The 23,345-nt window shown below is 26.7% G+C and overlaps 1 pseudogene; it reads left to right on the forward strand.

Moving 5' to 3' along the window:
* Window positions 1-21,636, forward strand: part of LOC112603024 — a 37,099-nt pseudogene extending 15,463 nt beyond the window's left edge.
* Window positions 21,637-23,345: the final 1,709 nt, after the last annotated feature.

Below are 23,345 nucleotides of genomic sequence, written 5' to 3' on the forward strand. Positions count from 1 at the left end.
AACATAATTTAATACTTTATAATATATAAACAATAACCTATGTTTAGATATTTGTATACTATATCTTCTTTCTTCTTGTGTTTTATTGTTATGTCGTTTTATTATTACATGTAACAATAATTTACTTATTATGCACCGATTAGAAAATACAAAGAAAACAATATCTTATTCTCAAATCAATAAATTTTCTATCCAGTCATAGACGGCCATTTTCTATAGATACCTTCAAAAATATGTTTATTTATATTATTCTTGGTTTTTCGTATTCACCAAAATTGTGTTGTTAAAAAGTTTTGAAAACTGGCTCTCCTCTATTATAATAAATTTAAAGAATGAAACCTTCATTGTGTTGGCCTAATGTGATCACCGGAAAATCATTCATCCGTCTAATTTTTTTTTTGTGTAAAAGAAGAATATAAGCAATAAGATGTTCAGTTGGAATGTGTAATATATGTACCAATATAATATAATGAAATAACTTTAAAATACTATTTTAAAAGTATTTTATTTTATTGAATCTTAATAATATACAACAATAGACAGTAAGAAAAACTTTTGTTATATGATAAGTAATAATTCTAATTATATTTTAAATATAATATGTTCTCATGATAATATTGTATTAAGTATAATTATTATATTACAAAAATATTATTTTAATCACATCGCGTGGGTATAATTAAGCGTTTTTAATTGTAAATAATTATTGTATTTATGCCTAAAAATGTATTTACTTATAAAAAATAAATACATTTAAAATTATAATATTTTTTTGTGAACGATAATCATTTTTTTTTTAATTTAGATATTTATGCTAACTTACATTTAAGAAATAAATTATCAACATTTTTTTGTTTAAATATAATATAAAACTTGCAACTTATAAGTCGTTTTCAAAAAAATTTACCAAACTATTATGATTATAACGTTCTTAACATTTTTAAGCGTCATAAATACTTTCATCTCGTTTTCTAAAATAATTTGAAATTCTTCGGGGTTTTCAATTTGCCTAATGGAATTTCACTTATTTTAAATGATGCGTTTAGACGTAGAAAATGTTTTACATTAAAACGTAAAAGTGATTTTCTTTGAGCCAATAAAGTTAAATTGTTAGTAAGAACAATATGAATAAGACACGATCGTATAACATTTTGCTTCAAGGAGTTTTTGAAATGGCTAAAATCATTTAGTCTTACGGAATGAAATTATCTTATTTGATAATTTACTTTATAATAAATTCACCCTTACACTCGTTTAGATAAAGTTGAGAAGTATTACGTTTTCAAACTCCATACAAACAATAATGAAAATAAACTTTCTGCGGAAGAGTGAAATGAGTTATCAGTAATAATGCTACAAAATATATCTCTTGTTATATCTATGTCACGCGATAACAACATTATACTTTTTAGAACATTTGTATTAATAATAATACAAAGGTATATTCGTTTAAAACTCATGTTACCTATCTCTGTTAAGAATCGTTAAAACGAAAAACAAATTTCATAGCCGTAGTAGCAAATATAAAATGATACGAATCCCTTTTTATTTTTTAGTTAGAAGTAGTAGGTACAAACTATGAATTAAATCCATTTTAAATAATCTACTCAGTAAAGAAAATCCAAAATACGATAATTTATCATTTTAGTTTTAATTTTCGCAAAAGAACATCAATTTCATTTAAACAATTTACTCATAATATCACTCTCAAAGTACTTCGATATTTCGCTGCAGAATACAAATACAAAACCCTATATTTACATTTTACTAAGAAAATATATCCATCAGATATGTGTTATTACTTATTATTTATTAATAACAACTTCGTCAATTAAGCTCGTTTTTATAAATAATAATACAATTTATGTTCATCTACTATGTATTTTAGTTTGAAGTATATTAATATAAAAATAATAATAAGTTATGATATTAAACTTAAATAAGGTTAAAGTGCTATTTGGTAATTCGTTAATTAAGTGTAGTTATTTTAATCTTGATCTTTTTATGAAGTTCATTATAAAATGAAATTTAAATTAAGAAGGTTTACGAATATAAACATCCTTTCAGCTGAGTTTATAAAATACCATTAATGAACTTTTTAAATTAAAATTACGTTTGGAATACATAAAAAATAAATAAATCAAACTTTCTAGCACATTATTTTATGAACTAATTCAAGTAATTCAAGAACTGTTATAGAGAATAAATAAAATATTATTAAAACAAAACAAAAAAAAAGTATCCTATATAATATATATAACATAATATACGTCTTAATCTTATACGAAAAGTGCAGAAGACATAAAAACATTTGTACATTTTTTTTTTTTTAACGATGTGTTGATTTAAGCAGAATAGATTATTAATTATTCGAAATAATTGATGACTTTCACGTTGATTATAGGTATGGTAATTATATCGTATACGTCATGTACGTACATGATTGGTTAATAAACTTTTTCGACAATACATTAGAAAATCGCAAACGCAAACTAAAAATTCGTTTCCATAAAATATGACCACGTCTTCAGGCAAATAATTATAATATAAACAAACGGATATACAGTGTGTACCTATAGTATGTATTATGTTTTACAATAAAATAAAATTAGGGAAACACAAAAACTATAACGCATTATTTTATTTTTGTTTTCATCCGTTGTAAAACTATACGCGACTCTCTGGGAAATGATACGTAATAACGTGTTTTACACGCGTTGCCGAGTGACGATTTATTTTTCTGGAGTATAGTTTGTAACGGTTTTCGGTCTGACCTGTCAAGCCGCCGTTCAGCCGAGACATCATTCGTTCTACCGAAAACGCGGCGATAAACGTCAACGACGACCGCACAACACTGACGACTCAACTAAAACCTGTTGCTCGCCGAACGACGAATGCGCTAAAAACGTTAATAAAACGCAATTTTTGTCCGCAGATCAAATCGGTGCAGTCGGGCGGCGTGAACGTCCGGTCCGGCGCCGTCAGGATCCTGAACAGCACGCTGGACAACTTGGCGGCTGGCGCGGTGACGGTGGACGACGCGCGGAGAGGCGTCCGGCTGTCCAACAACCGTCTGGGCTCGATGGTCGGCGACAGCGTGTCCGCGGCCCAGTGGGACGGGACGGCCGTGCACGTGGACGGCAACGCGTTCCGGGCGCTTCCGGCCGACATGCAGCTGCTCCGGTCCGAGCGGCCCGCCGTGTTCGCCGGGAACGACGTGGACGGCGTCGACCTGGCTCCGTTCCCCTGCCGTCCGGCGGCCGACAACCTGTTTGCGTGCGACTGCGACCCGCGGCTCATCAGCGTATGTCAACCAGGTGTCCCCGGGCGCTGCAGCGGACGTCGATACAGCCGGTTCGCGTCTGCTGGCCGACAACCACTGCTGGCAACCGGTCACACACGCTGGCCGGTTAGCATGGGACCCGCTGGTCAGGGAGATCGTGTGCGAGGGCGCTGACGACCGCGGCCCAACCGCCCCAGTCGCCCACGCCCAGACGCAAACCGTCTGGGAGGGAAGCCCCGAACCGCGGCGTAACACGGTGTTCGCCGCGTACGCGAGCGGTGCCGATCGTCACTTCGTTCTGTTGCGTAGCCGCTTAAGCGCTTACACGTCAGAATTGTTTTTCAAATTTTTATTCCAAATATCTTTTTCATATTTTTACGACACGACACCGAGCTGTTCTAAAACTTTAATACATAAAACCTATAGCGTACGGATGATATTGGTATTATTACTTAAAATATGGTTTCGATTTTATTTTTATTTTTTTATAATATTATACTTACTTTGAAACCGTACAACAGACGCGCTGCTCCTCCACTTTATTATAATAATTATTATAACACTACCTACTACTCTAATGACAATAATATTAGATAATATTGAATTTTGTAAATACTACAATATATTATTATACATATTATATTAAGATGAATTGTGTATTTTTAATTTTTTATCATTATATTATTATTTTTTTTTTTTTTTTTTAGATATTAAAGATATTAAAAAGTTTTTTAAATCTTTTCATTTGCTGTATTATTTGACATCACGCCACAACACTAAAAATTCTCTCGCCGATATTATTATTGTTACAGTCAGTTATCGGAGCAATGGTTTATATTCTACAGGTATGCACGTTAGGTTGCATAGACGTTAGCTCCTCACAATCGAAGCGACCTTCAGTTCTCGTGGATAATAAATAATATTATCTTTTTATTTTACTAGAACACCGGTGGTAAAGAGGTTGTTATTGAAGATAAAAAAAAAAAAAAAAACTGTATTATTAATTTTAATATCAGAGAAAAATGTAATATAATTATTATATTTATTTATTTTATCGAACCGGGAGGAAAATTAAAATTAAAAAACATTCGAGTAATTGGATGGGTATTATTATTATTATTACTATCCAATTACGTAACGTAATGAAAACTGGAATGACCCCTTAGAGTCCATTGAACATTGACAAACAAGTCATTAAATATTTAATAGAATAACTAAAAATGTTAATGTAATATACAATTTTAGTTACGTTGTAATTTAAATCATAATATACAACTACACTATACCAATGCCATTTTATTCAATAAACTTTTCAAATGTTAATAATATGATATTGTAAAGCAAATTTCCTCATTAAAAGGTATCTGTAATTTTAGGTACTGTAAAATAGTAAAATTAATTGTTATAATAAAATGTACAAAATTACAATGGAATATTTTTTAATAGACCTTTGTGTTCATCCATCATGATTTGTCATAATATTTTTCGGTCATTGGCATTAAACGTCATTCAATCCATTTTAAGGGGTTTTAGTTAGGCAATTTTAATGAAAATTTTAGAAAATGAAAAATATAAAAAATACCTTATAAATATCATATTCTTCTTAACACATTTACGTTACATACCTATACATTTTCGACCTCTTATAAAATACCAATGGCTTTGTACCTATTTATTGTTGCATAATATTATGAGCATAGTAAAAAAAAAAAAAATAATAAATATTAAAATATTTTAATTAGTTAAAATTATTATTAAAATAATACATTTTCATTAAACAATTAAATTTGTAGACACTGCAGAATTGTATATGATACGTATTTCTATGTTTTTGATAACTGAATACTTAAACGTTTTACATAACTAAACAAAAATTATGACAATGAACAATTTCTTATAGATTTTTATTATCAAAGAAAGAAAATATTATTTATAGTTTATACCAAACAATGAATGAAAAAAAACCGAATAGATTTAAACTTATTTTTGTATAGAGCTAGTAATTTTTCCATATAACTTAAAGAATTTGTAGGTACAGAGTGGGGTATTGTTCTTAAATAAAGTTTTTTATTCTTGAGTTACGCACGCATACTGTTCTCTCATTGAAGTGTTTCCGATATTATATTTCGCATCTGTTGTAGGTACTTCATAATAATAATTTGTAACCATTTTGTAGCTATTCATAATGTGTTGTCCGTTATGTCAATTTTACATTATTATGGATTCGATTGGGTTGATCAATTCAATTGCTGCTTAAATTTTAGATGTTTGAAGTATATAGGTATATATTTTAACCTTTTATCAAATCAGTTACCTAGCATTATTAAGTCGGAAAACGGCAACCACATAATTTGTGAAACGTACACGTTTATTTGAGGTAAATAAAATTGGGAGATAAAATTCCAAAAACATTACATCTAGTTCTAAAATAACGTATAATTTATTAGTATTCCATATAATTTGAACTAAAACGAATAAATCACTTCAAAGAAACAGCAAATAAATGTATACATTAAAATATTATTATCTACCTATCTATTATTATGCAATCAATGTAAACAAAAATAATGTGCCGTTAGTTATTCGTTTAATTTTATGGTTTAAGAGCAACTGAATTCAATGATTGCATAAGAGAAAATCAAATTTACCTTGAGAATGATACTCGAGATGTATGTATTATAACTTTGGTTAAACACTCGTCTCTCTGTATACGTATGTTTACGTTATTGTCTTCAGTTAATTGACGAAATGATATTTGATTGATATTTCATTGTATGTATCTATATTTATAATTCACTTTGAGAAGAGTTTTTCTGAAAAATGCTTTGTGTTTTTTTGTACTAATCTAATAAATTGGTATTGAAAAAAAAACAAAAAATAAAAAATAAAAAAAACACGAGGTCAAAAAAACCTCTTTTTCATGATAATAATACAATTATTAAAGAGAACAATATATATTTTTTTATTTTTTCATAAAATAATATTATTATTTTTTTATTTATCTCCGGTTAAAACAAATTTAAATTGAATAAAAATTATTATAATAATTACAAAATATATGTTTTTTGTTTCATTTTAATAAACAATTACTTCATCCTTGAGTTTTTAATTTCTTTTAGTTGTTTATTATCATTACCTATTTAATAAGACAGCTCGAATTGTATTTCTTACGATTTAAAATTAAATTATTATGTTTTATTTTTCTCGAAAGGTTTTAATAGAAATAATATTATATCATTGTAATTTGAAGTATTTATACAAATACTCATAACTTTATATTATAAATGCTAACTTAGTGGGCATAAATTATAAAGATCTCTAGGGAGAAGGGTCGCCGGAAAATGCACCTAATTATATTTTTAGCAAATGGAAATAAATCAATGATACATAATAAATTATTTAAAGTGAACAATGTATTTAATGTTATACTAGATATAGTTGAGTTCGAGTTCAATTTTGGTATCAAAATTTAATAGATGATAAATTTAATCAAAACTTAAAGGTTAACAGAGAATAGAGATTAAGTCCAAATATATTTATGTTGAGGTATCTAAGTGAAAAAATATGTCTGCTCTTATAATATCTCATATGTTTTGAATTGAACTTTGAACACATTTTTAAGCCAAATTTTCATCCATACATGGAAAAATTGTGATTATAAAAATATTTATTTTTTATTTTTACTCATTACATTTTTAATAATGGATACTTAATTATTATTATTACAATGACATATTATGCTATATAATAATAATATTAATAATAATATTTATTTATTTGCAAATAATTTCTTTTGTACATTAATAACGCATCTTATGTACATATATAATCAACAAAATAAAAATAAAAACAATACAAACATATATCATAGGTAATTATATATAAATATAAAATATTAATAAATAGTAATTTTAATATTTGCAATCCTCCTATAAGTTATTATAGCTTGGGTTGGAGGATATTTTAAAGAGTTCAATAGACATTACATGTTTTATTTCATTTTAGTACCATTAATGTTATTGCTATTCAAGAAATATTTGTACCTTTGCTATGTTTTTACATTTTTTCATTTTTTTTTTGACACGATTTTGTTCATTTTACAAAACATTAAACTGAATTATATTGTATTGGGTGAAATTGATTTTAGACAAAATATTATGTCGTTGAAAAAAATTGTTTTCTGGACTTAAGCATTGTGTCAGAAAAAAATTGCGTGACATAAATCTTATAACTTTTAACTAAAATGGGAATTTTATCATAAAGGTTTATACATTTTTTGTTGATAGAAGTTTATAATATTTTTCTCAAAATGAAGAAAATTGTGATTATATATAATAAAAATAAAATCCTAATCGTAATTTTTGTCGATATTTTCGTAATATCGTAAACATTCTTGTGAAAGTGGTATGTTTAAGGTTATTAAAAAACATATTATTTTAATATATCTTCTAGTTTACAAGTTTACCTAGCTTAAAATAATATAATGTTGCACTTTACTTTTAATTATGAATCAAATATTATTAAAACAACTTTATTGTACATATGAAAATAATTCAAATGGGTGGTAATTCAATATTATGAGCAGTAAGAAATAAATTTAAAGATTAACAAACAAAATATTGGTAACGTTTACATTAATTTACCTTACCAATAATAATAAAGGATACATTTACCGAACTCCCATATTTAGTTGTTAGTTTTGTAAACAACTTTACTAATATCATCCTAGTGACTACATAGTACACGGACATGCTTAATCTCAATTCTCACTATATCAAAATATCCTTCAACTCCGAAACATACACATGGAGTAATAGTCAAAAAACACAGATCCAGAGCTCTTTACCAACGCACTTGTAACCTGTCATGTAAACAAAAATAAAATAAATTAGTTAATAGTATTTTTAACAAAATATGGTTTAACACAAAACCATGACTTTCAAAAGTTGTTTTACGTCTCTTGTTGAAAGATGTGCAGTATTCAATAAACGACAATAAACATCTCAATATACAACGGCAAACCTTATAAATAAACAACCCTTTAACAGTTTGTTGGTGTCTCAGACTTTGATAAAGCAGAATCATTTTAAAAATCATACGGTCTGTTATAATATTTTAACTCAATCTTGGTTACTTTCTATTAGTAGCATGAGTGTAAAGTGCTGTTGAAGAGTTTCTGAATTCTCCGCGGTCCAGTTGCTCGTTCAATAAATGTTTCACATTAAATTATCTTTAATACGTCTTTTATGATTAACTTTTAAATAAATATCCTAGACTTGGCCTTAACACTGACAAAAGTTTCTAGATGCCAACCAAAAAGGCTCTCAAAAAAATCTTATTTTTTAATTATTTATATAGTGTAGTTAAATTAATTATGATTTTGATAAAAAACTTCATTGACGTTTCTTCCTTTATTTTTATTAAACTATATATATGTATACATGGATAGAAACTATAATATGATGTTGTCGATATGTAATAACTTTAAATTGTATAAATTAGGTGATTAGTTTAAGTTTAATAAATAGTTTTTTTCTTGGATAAGTAGCCAATTAGGTCTAATTTTTTTATGTATTAAATGATAACATGATATCACAATGTTTTTATTTTCTATATAATGGATATAGCTTATGTTGTTATAAAAACGTATTGTAAAAAAAAAAAATAATCGTTGGGATATGCGAAAAAACAAGTAGTAAAATAATTCTGTGCAATTGTATATCCCCCAAGTTTAAGCTCTTATCCTTAATTCTATATGGCATTTGTTCTATTATGTTTATAGCTTATATATTTTTTGAAAAAAATGTTGTATTCTTAAAAATGGCATTTGTGTCAGTATTTTTATTAAAAATGTTCATGAATTTGAAATGTATTATAGTTATTAGTATATCTTAAAATTTAATATTTAAGTTACATATTAATATAATAAATAAAATAGCAGTCAACGGTATAATTTTATTTATTGAAATAATTTGTTTATTTTTAACTATAAATAGAAATGTTCATTTAGAATTTTTAATATTTTTTTTCATTTTTACTTGTTTATACCTACTTTATTTGGTGAGAATGATATTTGTTTTACAAAACAAAAATGTTAAAATCAAAAATATTATAAGAATATAAATCATAGGTATAAGTGACTAGTATAAGAAATATTTAATTTGTAACGCTTAATTTTAAGCGACAGGTAGGAATATGGTTATTATTATTATGTTTATCATTTTACATTTTAATGGTATAATAACTGTTCACATTCATTATTATATGATTATTTAAAAGCAAAAGGGATTAGGCAAGAGCTCTTGCCATAATATGTCTCCTACGCATAAACTTCAGATGACCCACTATAGTATTATAATTTATAATGTTATATTACTGCATATGATATTAAAATGAGTAAACGAGTAATAAACAGTTGAGTTTAGTCCAACAAAATTCTTAATATTAAAATTTTGCGGCCATATTAAACATTTTTCGGAGTGCCTTGTTTGAGTGCATTTATTTACCTCAAAATTACACCCTTTCTAGACACTAAAACAATATTTTGTAGGTAGGCAGTGCATAGAGAGAGATAGTAAATATTTTTGTGACAATAAATTACATAGTTTTTGACCTTTTAGTTTTTGATATATGATATAATATTATGATCTTTGGTATACTACTGATAAGTAAATAGTTAACAGAAAGCTACAATTTAAGGCTATTATGGTCTTTGAAATCAGTAGATGAATATTTTTGATTTTTAAAGCGGATCAAATATGTCGACTAGTAAAAACGGTCATATCCGGGGAGTCAATCACTTTGCGACTTATAATAATAAAAATAGATTTTCAGTTATTTATTACTCACAATATTAAATATTATCAAATAAATAACTTGATAATAAATTAATAAGGTTCAAATAGACAGAAATATTTGTAAATATTTTAGTATAATATTTGATAATCAATAATAATAGTCATGACTCATGATATACTATAAATATCATTAAAACTAGGTAACTTTCAAATATATTTAGTGACTAAACGTTTAAGTACCAACTGATAGAAAATGTATTATGTAAAATACATTTTTATTAAAAAATTAACTTAAATTGTGTTTATATATTATCTGTTTTGAAATGTTTTTGATTCCAAAATTACACGTTTCACTCAATTTCTAAATTCTTTCTCTGTATACATACAGTACTAGTTTATAGTCTTATAAGTAATATAATATAGCAATTTTTCACATTTTTTATGACAATATTTTAAAATATGAAACATAAATAAGATCAATAAAAATAATTGTATGAATAATTGTGTTTCGCTATTAAACTTGGATTAATTTTCAATAATATATATAAATTAAATATTCTACGGCTCTCAATAATAATTATTATATAAGTACCTGGTACATATTGCATGTAAATAATTATTATGGTCATATATATGAGATACACTTGTATAATATTAAATGTATTTTTTATAGTGTTTTTCAAATAAAGTATAATTTATTTATGCAAACCAATCATTAGCGGATGAAAAAGAAAATATTAGAAAACAATAAGTTTAACCGATCAATCAATTATTAAAACCGTAAATACTCGAAAAAAAAAATATTATGCATAAATAATATTATCTCGGAATAATATTAAAATATGTATTTGGCTATCAGAATAGTAAAACGTTTGTATCTGATTAAAAATTCAAAATTATTGTACGAAAAACAATTGGGTCAACGTTATATAGTTCGTGTAACGCGCAACTGTAATTATTATCATTTGAAACCAAAGATATTCGTTAGCATAAAACCGGCATAATAGCAAATACAGTATTGATTTTATAAACACAAATGGAATGTAAATAAACCAACAATTTAGGAAAGTTTGGTAATTTTGCTTATATTATCTTTGTTTATCTCATCGTAAATGGAAGGTATTTTATTGATAGGTATAAGCAATAGAATCGTTAGAATCAGAAAATTACAAAATAAATTAACCGTTTTAAAATTTATAATGATAATAATAAAACGTACGTAGGTAGGTATAAAATTAAAAATATTATTACATTTTTAAACTATGAATTCCGTTTGTAATCTACGAGGGCTGAAAATATGTTAATTCATATTTTGTTCTCCCTTTTCCACCATTTGAAAAAAAAAATTAATTTTTATTTTGTTTCAAGTGTTAGGGCAAAAATGAGTGGTGCATAAAACACTCGATGAACATTTGATTGACACTAAAGTGGTTGTTCGTTACGACCTTAAAAAAGGTCTATGTCACTCACCCCTGACATTGTTTACGTTCGTATACAAAAGATCATTCTGGTGGCATTAGAAATGTGTATAAAATATAAATGGAATAATGAACAATAATAGTAATAATGAAAAATCTAAAACATTACATAGGTAGTATACTGTGAGAGATATTTCGGTTAAGTACTCTTGGAAACCACTGAACAATAAAAAAAAATAAAATAAAATAAATCCATAGGGCAGGCGCTCGAGTGGCCCGTGAAATCTATCAGTTGTCAATCAATTTTTTAAGAGTCTAACAACATGTCTTTCAATAATGTTTTATGAAAATAAATGAGTGTCCTTATTCCCCATAAAAAAAAAAAAAAGAATAATAATAAAAAGCCGAAAAGTAGTAAAAGTGAAAAATATGAAAAGTATTATACAACTTCTTGATCTACCAATGACTCTACCAAATGGCTAATATAATAATATACACTTATTGTGCATGTAAAAAGAAAAAGAGAACCATTTTTCAGTAAAACTGTAAACACGAAAATATTGTTATTATAATATATAAACCGTGGATATTGAATAAACGTAAAAAATGTTTCACTCAAAATTGAAAAAATTTTAAATTTTAAATGAACGTTAGTTGGCTTTTTCTGTTTTTCCAACCATGGCCATTGAAATGCAAGTTTTCAAAGATCGTTTATTTTTATTTTTAAGGTTTACGTAGAAACAATTTAATGCAGTAATAACAACGTTTATTGAGGAACAAAAAAAAAAAAAAAACAATAAAAATAAAATAAATTATAATAATAAACAACACGGAATAAAAGTTAAAAGCCACGGTTTAGAGAATTTTATTTGTTCCGTTACAGAAATACATTCTAATGAAACAAATACATTTTGTTAGCGATTCGTAATCACAAACTGTGTTGCTTTTATGATGATCCTAAAGTCCACGGTTATGACGTGTTTAATATAAAGAATGTGAAATAATCCTGAACAGGATTTTTCCGCTTCAGGAAATAATAAGACATTGACACTACTTAATGTTATTTATTTTCTGAATGTTTGTATTGGAATAAAATATTAGGTACATTATGCACATTATTATATTTTATTTTGTGGTTTTAATAATAAAATATGATGTTTTAAAAAATATCTCGTTGTTTTGTTAGACTTAAATGAATACAGCATTGTTATTAATGAAAAAATATATTTCTATGAATTCAAATTCTTATCATTGGTACAATAAATTATATTTTAAAGGAGACAAAAAAAAACGTACCTAATATTTTTTAATTTTCTTTTATAATCATGGTTTTAGTAATTAAGTATATACTGACTGTAATTATTACTCCTAAATAGATTATTTTAGATTGGATCAAATAATGAATGCTTTCTATTTTATCAATGTACGTATCTATAATGTGATCAAATTTAATATTAATAAGAATATAAAAATTGAATAGCACATGAAAATTAAAATTTAGTAAAACTTTTTATGATTCATTAAAAACTTAAGGTAGGCATATTAGATAGGTATTATATTAAATTTTATATATTTTAGCTGTATACAATTCTAAATTTAAAAATTCTTAATCAATTTCGACAAAACAACTTTCATAAATAATGAACGATAATCAAGTATAACATTATATAATATATTTTGAATTAATATTGAGTAAATTTACTAAACAAACTAAACTTGAATTCTTCTTTATATTAAATTTTGAAAGTTTTTGTAATGTATTAAAAACGTTATGAAATGTGTTTTTTCAAGTTTTAATAATTTTCATTAATAAAAGTTATATTTATTTTGTAATGTTATTTCTACTTATACAAAGTAAATACAATTAATCGGATAAAATTGTTGTTATACAATTTGTGTACAATTTCCAATTAATATAAAATATTTCTTGCAAAGGAATTTATGTTAAATTAAAAAATTAAAAAAATGATAATATACAGAGTAATATTATATTAATACGTTAATAATGTTTAAAAAGTCAAAAAGTATTAATATTAATTCGTTAAAAACAGTTTAGAATAATATTATAGTGGCTAATATTTTATGATAAAAAATTATACAGAAAAATTAGAAAACATTGTGACCTTGGTCTACACTATGTTAATTATAAATTATTAAAAATATGAAAAATATAAATTATTTAAATACTTAGAGGTTAAAGATTAATTTATTGATTGAATTATATGTAAGGTATTATAATGAGTGAGTTAAGGTAACTTGTATAGATATTAGATATCATATATTTTATTCATTTTTCATTAATAATATTAAATTTGTTAATTAGGTGTATTGCTTATCCAAAATATAATATTTTTTTTATAAAAGTTTCTTATTATCTTATATTATTATTCTTTTAAATTTAGGTTAGAATTATATTATTGTACAATTGGTATTTTTTTATTTTTCATTTATTTTCTGCAAATTGTTGCAAATAATTTCATAAATTTGTATCCATGTTAAATTGGTTTCTCGATATTTTAGTGCTTCTCACGTCGCCTTCGAAGTAGATGAAAATAATAAAAACAAATTGACAATTTACACTTAGGTCTTAAATAGTATTCTAAAGTTTAAATACGTGTTGAAACGAAGTTTCAATAAAGAAGGGACGACAATCATTTTTAGAAAGAGCAGTTTTCTAGGCTATTATCAAATTAATTTGAAATTCTTAAAAACTATATTTTTTTTTAATCTGCTATATTATAACCTTGAATGAACGTTAATAGTTTTTCCGTCAAAGGAAATCAAAATTATTTTATCAGGAATACAATAATTTTGTGGTAGTCTGTGATATACAATAAAAATAATAATTAATTAAAAACTTATTGTTATTTCAGAAATATGTTTTTTTCGTAAATAAACATAAATTGAGCGAAACAAAGTCAGTAGACAAGTCACATTGGAAATTATTGAAAAAATATTGGTACTTACGTATTTTACAATATTTAGTGAATTTTAATTTAAAATAAGAAATGAAGTATTTAAAATATATTTGAAACGTAAAAACTATATAAACAGTTAACAACTGCATATAATGTGTACAATACATACTCAATATTCCAACATGATATATTATTGGTGCGAGATAATGGCATCAAAAGCCACATGTTTGTAACCAGGAGTAAAATATTGTACTTTTCCAATTTTGCAATCGGTGCCGATAGCAGTCGTTTGCTGCGAAAACGTTTTCCCTAACCCACCAAAGCCAAGACGAAGTGAAACCGCGCGCGCCCCGTTTCCCATTAAGTTTCATTCGAAATTAGTTTTGGTATAATTAATTGTAAACTACTGTTTCATTTTCCCTGAATAGTTGCACTGGAATCCCTAACCAATTAAAGTGTTTATTATGGTATTTATTGTTTTGTTGTTCTACCTACCTATAGCTGGTATTGTGGTGCAGTTGTATTTGACATCGTGCATTAAGGATTTTGCTAATAGTATAATCTGGACGGACGTTTTGAAATTATTATGTATATTTTGTATGAATGTTTAATTGCCTCGAACTCGAGTTTAACGGTTAGGTAACATCAATAGATTTTGCGTACACCTACCTAAGGCGTTGTAAGATTTCCTGATTAGCTGTTGACAAGCAGGTATTACTACAACTGTTATTGGGCACGGTGACAGGTAGGTGTGATCGTAAACCGCCGTCTATCGTGATAACATGAGGTAGCGGTTCAACGACTGATGTGATCTACAATATATATATTTAGCCATTGTATAATATGTATAATGTATAATTCCACTTTGTCATTATTGATTGTGCATTTTTTTCTATTTTTCTTCTTTTCGTTTGAGCCCCACCTATAATCCCTCCATTAATCCAAAACTATTTCTATCCAATAAAAGTGATACCAACTCCATTTACATTAATGCCATATTATTTGTTCGTATATAGATAGAGTTGTTCATTTTGATCTATTAAAAACCACGTCTCGACATAAACGAGACCAATCGATAACTAATATAATGATGAATGTATTTCTATCGTGTAGTTAAGTACAAGTCTTTGCTAGTTTTTAATTTACTAGAATATATTGCAGATGTCAAAAAATAACGGATTGACAGAATTCAGTAAAAATAGATGTTTTCATTTATCAAACAGTTCTCAGAAATTGGACAAAAAAATCATATAATATTATAAATAACTAACAAACATATTTATCCATTAATTTTATGTATTTAAATAGTAGTTAATCGGGTGTAGTACGTTTTGAAAACGAGTTGAGTAGGTATTGGTAAATAAGTCTATTGAGACTAATATTTCTACATGACGTCTTACGTCTAACAAACATTAGTATACCTTTTAGTTTAATTAACGTATACAGTACATAATTTATTTTGTGTATTATAGTTTTTATTTTCAACGCGGTGCTTTAAAGAACAAATTATTTTCGTAAATATTAAAAATAATAATGCCTTTAACAGAATACTCTTCCAAATGGGTTAAAATTATACCTTGAAGCTTTTTATTTTTTTAATAGTAATAAATTATTGTTTTAGGTATATTTTATGGCGTAATTATTTTTTGTTCCTACAGCGTTTTTTTTTTTTTTTGTTTTTTTTTTTTATTAACCTACAGCATAAGGTTAACTGTTTTATTATTTTCAAATTAAATTATATTTTTAATGTATAATTTAAATAATTTAATTATATGTATTGACTAAATTAAATAAATACTATGTAGTTAGTCAATAGTCCAAATATAATAAAATACGTTATGTTATAGTTAGTGCACGAAATTAAATTTTATATTAAATTTAGGAAAAAAATATTGTAGTATTGATATTACATAAAAATAAAAAAAAGAACATACTAAAATAATACATAGTTATTCATTTTTTATGTTAATGCAATGTATAATTAATATATATTTTTACTGTTAATTTAATTTTAAGTTAACCGCAACAGTTATATTATATTTCAATAGTCCAAATAACAGTAAATATGAGTACTTAACATGTTTGTTAGACTGAGTTTGAAAGATAAAATGTCATAAATAAGGTACCACTCAATAATATCAGATAAGAATAATAATTTGTATTAAAATATAAATCTCTTTTATAATATATGTAAATAGCCAAGATTTTTAATTTCTAAATGTATGCTAGATTGAATGGATAAGTTATGCAAAGGGGATTAATTTAGGGAGTTATTAAAGAATTTTCAAACTCGGGTAACGAAATTATGGAAATTAAATATTTTCATGAATAAAGCTATGATTTACATCAAATAAACTATATTCTATCATATATATATATATATATATATATATATTACGTATGAAAATAAATTATTTGGTAGGAATTAATTTTCATTGTATACATAATTACGTTCCTTTTAAATTATATCCTAATATCGTTGAATATATAGAACTTGATAATATAAAATCAATTGAAAAACAATATTTGAGAAGAATAATAGATTACATTTCCATTTAAATTCATTAAGTGAAAATAAATAAAGCATTAGTTATTGATTTTGTTTAAAATATACAAGTTTCTTGATAATTTAATAAATAAAATATGTGTAACTGATACATGTTAAATATTTCTTGTAAGAAAAGGAATATAATATTGCTAGAATTAATAGTTTTTTTTTTTTTTTTTTTGGAAGCTATTGATAAAATCGTGTATAAATAAAAAAATAATGTATTCTTATCATAAAACTTAATCAGCATTTTGTGATTATAATAATTGTAATAATATGCTTTGCGTGTGGTTAAGGTATGTATGAGTGTAATATATGAATATTGTTTATAATTATTTATTTCAATAATAAGAGTGCAATAAGCCATTAAGATTTATTTAATGATACGGACATTCAAATGTATTTTAAAATATTAAAATAACCGAAATTTAGATTTTAAGTTGGTCAAATCTAACTACATTAGCTTGTTGTTATTTTATTTTAAAAATATAATGTATTAAGTTTACAAACAGTAAACTGTTAATATATTTGTATTTCGATCAAAAATATTTCAACATTACAGAAATAAATGATTATTCAATATAGAAAAATTTTAACAAAACACGATGGGGTGTTTTTTATATAAAAAAAAAAAATTAATAAATAAACAAGAGTAAATTAAAAAGAATTAAAAATTGGAGTTTCAAATTAATATTATATTAGTTTTAATGTGATACATAAAATTAAAAATAATGGCCAAATTCATGTCGAATACGAATATTCGAGTATAATAGGGTTTTTATTTTAAGCAAAAAAAAAATAAATAAAAACTAATTGAATATTCAATGAATTGTACATAATTGTTAATGAAATGATTAAAATATAAAATAAATTGATAATAATATATTATTAAATCAAAATGATTTTACAAACATAATAATAATCACTTATCCTAGACTGATGTTTCACATTCGCATATATAGGTAATATGTAAAAGTTTCTTAATAATTTGGATATATCGATATTTTTACTTTGTTAATTAATTATTTGCTTATAATGAAAAATTTTGTGTGAAAAATTATTGTATACTGTATATTAATGTTCTACATTGTAAGCTTTATTAATAAATTCACTGTCGTTGTATTTTTATCGTTTCTACATGAATAAAACGGTTCATAAGTTAATTAAAATTTATAGTTGAGAATCGATTTATCTGTAACATTGTGTTACTCGATCTTTTTTTCAGTGAATAGTTTAATCTAATATTTAAACCTATTATAATAATATGTTGAATTCTATTATGGACAATAAAAAAAAAAAAAAAAAACTAATATAGAAACAATCAAACGTCCTGTCAAGCATTATAATGCCTCTAAAATCGCAGTAATAAGTCTAAGACTTTATGTATAAAAAGCGTTGGTTGATTTCAGCATTATTATGCCTCCCACTCCCGGTGGCTGTAATCGCAAATAGGTACCCGATAAACTTCACTCGTTAGTGCGACTTATTGTGGTAATAAACAACCACTGAAGGGGGGCGGGGTAAATCGAAAGGTCACAAAACAAGTCGACGGTCGTAAAGGTCGGGCGCACTGGATATTCATCATACTTGTTATTAGTATATACCGATTTACTTTTTACGCCACCCACGTAATTTACCATCGATGTAGTAAGTATATAATAATATTGGTGTAATCCGACACTTTCAAAACGTTTACTTCCATTCTCAGAAAACAGCCGTCGTAAAAATATTAAATATTATATTAGATACCGTTTACAGAACTTTTTTGGCTTTAAGCATTTTTCGTAGAATAACTCTGTATACACAACGTTAGGCTGTTGTCATTTTATACTGCTGTGATATTTATAAATCATAATAATTCAACAATAATCTACAAAGTGGTTAACTATATGGTGCATCATATGGATTTTAATTACGATTATTACTTGGACACATAATAATAGGAGGATATTGTTATAAGTGTTAAGTTATAACTCAAATTTACTCGTATTTCATCATTTTTTTTTGAATAAAAATAATAATTGATATTGATAGATCGTGACAAAAACCTTATTTAGAAGGATTATTAGTTATTAGTATTGGGTGGCTGGAGTGAGGGTTTGTTGGTTAACGACATAATATCTTCCCAATTGTTTTGGGTATCGACGTGGTTTAAAATTTTCAATTTCCATACTTCATGGTTTTGTACACTAAATTAATGCGGAATTTATTTTTGATTTGAATTACTATATTCCGGTTAATATCATACAGTATGTTCATTGATATATTCCAAAGTAGCTTAAATATTTTGTATTAATTGTTCCGAAATCAAAGTTTTAAGATCATCAAATAATATTTTTAATTCACAAATTCTGCAGGAGCCTAACACAATACTTTTGATATCAACATCATTGGTCAATACTAATTTAATTAAAGCATATAATAACTCAATTTGCATAGTATTCAATAATACGTCACTAATGTACTCTCATCAACATAAAAATATATCTCATGTTGACCGTTTTCATTTATTTGTAGTCGGTGTAGTCGGTGCACACGGATAACCCTGTCACTATTATTTTTGTCACCTGTAATTGTCCGATTGCGTGGTCATATTTAGCTAATCGAAATTGTTTCCTTTAAATATATTTTATTTTTGCGACTTTTACGCCATTTCTGTTGGTCTAATAATGCTTTATTTTGCATCAATTTTCCTTTTATCCATCTACAAAGCGTGTTAAATTCAACAGAAATTTAAACGTATTTTATGTGTTAGTTATTTATATTTAAACGTATTATTAAAAGTTATCGTGAGCTTAAACAGTCATATTAAAATGTTGTTAAAATGGAAGTATTTGTATTGCAAACCAACATAAACAAATTCTTAGCTTACGCTTTCGTGGCGAAAATCAATATATTAAAACCGAGGGGCCAATTTCATATATAGGCCCCCGAGTCCCGATTTTGTTTTACTGACTTTGAATTTATGTCAATATTTAACAATTAATTGCTTGCGAAGTGACATTTTTTTACTTTTGCTTAAACTGTAATTTCTGTTTTTCGTACTTGATTAAAAATGCCTTCCTTTCATTGGCATACATAATATTTTTGGTAACTTCTATCAATTGATACTAGTTATTGATGTGTCCATAAAGTTGGCACTGGGAAAATATAACTAAAATTCAAGGTATTTATAAGTTTCAGGTAAAAAGTAAATAATTATAGTATGAATAAGGTAGGAAAAATTTGGCAGGTTACGTGAAGTTGGTCCTTTGCTTTAGTTTTAAAGTGCTAATTTTAGATTACAAGACGTTAACTGTAATCACTTATGTTGCTTGTTAAAATTTAAAAATGGTTGCTAAATATTGATATTAGCTTGTAGGTTTTATAATATCTCATATTTGCAAAAGTTATCTTATATATCTTGACATTTTTTTAATTATGTCAAGTATCTTGCGTTTAGATTTTTAGAAAGTACATCATCAAGATACATTTTTTTCGGAACATTAAACAATAAAACAAGTTATAATTTATTGAAATAAGTTTTTAAAATTTCTTCGAATAATTTCCATAACCAATTACTGAAATCACCAAATTAGTCATATAAGAAATTTTAAAAAGTTTGCAGTATGCAGTGTATGCTTATAATTTTTGTTTCTAAAATGGTATAACCATAATACGTAAAAAACGAGCAAGTAGGTACCGCTCTGCTGTACATTAGGGGGTGGGGTGAACCTCGGACTAGGATAGGTTAAATTTGAATGCAATGATAAGTATCATTGTATACGAAAACGATTCTGAACAGAGATGATTTGTCAGTCTAGGATATATTATATTTAAATATTGTCATAAATTCTATTTAGAAACAAATATTTTATTTTTCAATTAGGATGCATTTGCAAAAGTTATGGTTAATCAATTAATTATTAAATTTAATTATAATTTCAGTGGTCTATAAATAACTCAAGAAAAGTCAAAATTTTTTGAAAATTAAACTGTTTATAGATAACATTGGGTGAAAATTTCAAATATTTACAGTGATTAATTTTTGAATTACAACCATATAAAAAAATCGATTTGGTCGAAAACTGGTTTTGCGTAAAAATTCCCGTTTTTCCGTTAACTGTCTACCATCTGTTAATTTTATCACATTGTCCATGTCTAATAGCACCCAATAATTTTAAATAAAATACGCTCTGTATTCAATTAAATACATAAATGTTTAATATTTCAATATTTGTAAATGAAAATAAAGTTTTTAATTACAAAATTTTAAGGCTCAGACTTGAATGGACATTCGGGCACATCTGAAACAATGAGAGGTATAGGCAAAAGTGGTTCCACAACTAAACCAGATGAGGTTTCCGTATCACTTGGTAATGGACTAGACATCACAGGAGACGATGATGCATTAGAAACAGTTGGTAGTGATGAGGAAGATGATTTTACATCTAAACTAGAAGCAGATTCCGCAAAACTTTGTAATGGACTAGACTTGGAGGGAGATGATGGCACAATAGAAACAGTTGGTGGTGTTGGCGAAGATGATTTTACATCTAAGCTTGAGGAGGTTTCCACAACAATTGGTAATGGACAAGAATTGTCAGGACACGATGGCATATTAGAAACAATAGGCGTCGTTGGTAAAGGTGGTTTTATAACTTCACTTGTGGAAATATTCGCATCACTTTGAAAACGCTTACGCTGGGGCATGAACACCCATGATGGCATATCAGCAAAAGTTGGCGTCTTTGGTGTAGGCGGTTTCGCAATCAATCTCGTAGACGTATCCGTAACGTGTTGTAAAAGCATACGCCTAGGTATGTACAGCTCTGATTGCACATCGGTTACTGTTGGCGTCGTTGATGTAGGCGGTTTCGCGACCAATCTCGTAGACGTATCCGTAAGCTTACGTCTAGCCATGTACAGCCTTGATTGTGCATTGGATACTGTTGGCGTCGTTGGTGTAGGTGGTTTCGCGACCAATCTCGTAGACCTATCGGTAGCGTGTTGTAAAAACTTACGCCTAGCCATGTACAGCCTTGATTGCGCATCGGATACTTTTGGAGTCGTAGGCATAAGCGATTTTCCGACCAAACTCGTAGACCTTTCCGAAACATGCTGTAAGATTTTACGTTTAGGCATGTACAGCCGTGATGACACAGAAAAAGTGGGTGGTGTTGGTGAAGGTGGTTTTTCAAATAAATTAGAAGCGATGCCCACAACACATTGTGAAGGGCTTGACTTGGCAGGATACGATGACACATTCCAAAGAATTGATGTTGGTGAAGGCGGTTTCACAACTACACTAGTAGAAGTACACAACGACTCAGTAGAAACATCGGCAACGAGTTCATTTTCATGTTTTTGTAGAATTTGTTCTGGGTCTTTAGAAGTTTGTGCTTGCTCGGATTCGATAAATTTCTTGTAGCATTTTCTATGGCAAATTTTAGTGCAGTCTTTACATTTGTACACCGACTTAAATAGTTTTATCTTTTTGCAGTATATACAGCGTACGAAACGATAAGGAAAAAAGATTGTTTTGATGAAATTATGGCAATGATCCATTTTCATAATATGTTAAGTTATAAGTTATTTATTTATAAGTGCGAATTGTATGTACGATACGATACGATTACAGTAGTCAACTAATTGTTTATATCCCAAATATTTATTTAATATTTGAATTCCATGGGTTGCTAACAGTTTCATGCAAATATTGTAATTATTATTATTTTTTAATTTCAGCGTGCTAATATTTTTTTTTGTTAAAATTGTTATTTACATTAAATATCCTCGTTTTATTATAAGATTAGAGTAATGTTTAGCATTTCCACAAGTAGTAAAACCACCTACCAACGACGCCTATTGTTTATGCCTACTGTGTCCTGACAATTTTTCATTACCAATTGTTGTGAAACTCCTCGCTTAGAGTAAATCATCTTCGCCAACACCACCAACTGTTTCTATTGTGCCTATCATCTCCAAGTGCGCTATTACAAAGTTTTGCGGAATCTGTTTAGTTTAGATGTAAAATCATCTTCCTATACTACAACTGTTTCTAAGCATCATCGTCTCCTGTGATGTCTAGTCCATTACCAAGTGATGGAAACCTCATCTGGTTTAGTTGTGGAACCACTTTGCCTATACCATTGTTTCAGATGTGCCCGAATGTCCATTCAAGTCTGAGCTTAAAATTTTGTAATTAAAACTTTTTCATTTATTACAAATATTGAAATATTAAACATTTATGTATTTAATTGATACAGAGCGTATTTTATTTAAAATTAGGTGCTATTAGACATGGACAATGATAAAATTAGCAGATGGTGACAGTTGACACGAGAGAAGTATTAGATAATTTGGTTGCAGGGCTCAAAGATACCTTTGATTAGTAAAGGC

Source organism: Melanaphis sacchari, unplaced genomic scaffold, assembly GCF_002803265.2.
Source record: "Melanaphis sacchari strain LSU unplaced genomic scaffold, SCAv2.0 Contig93_pilon_pilon, whole genome shotgun sequence".
Taxonomy (NCBI): domain Eukaryota; kingdom Metazoa; phylum Arthropoda; class Insecta; order Hemiptera; family Aphididae; genus Melanaphis; species Melanaphis sacchari.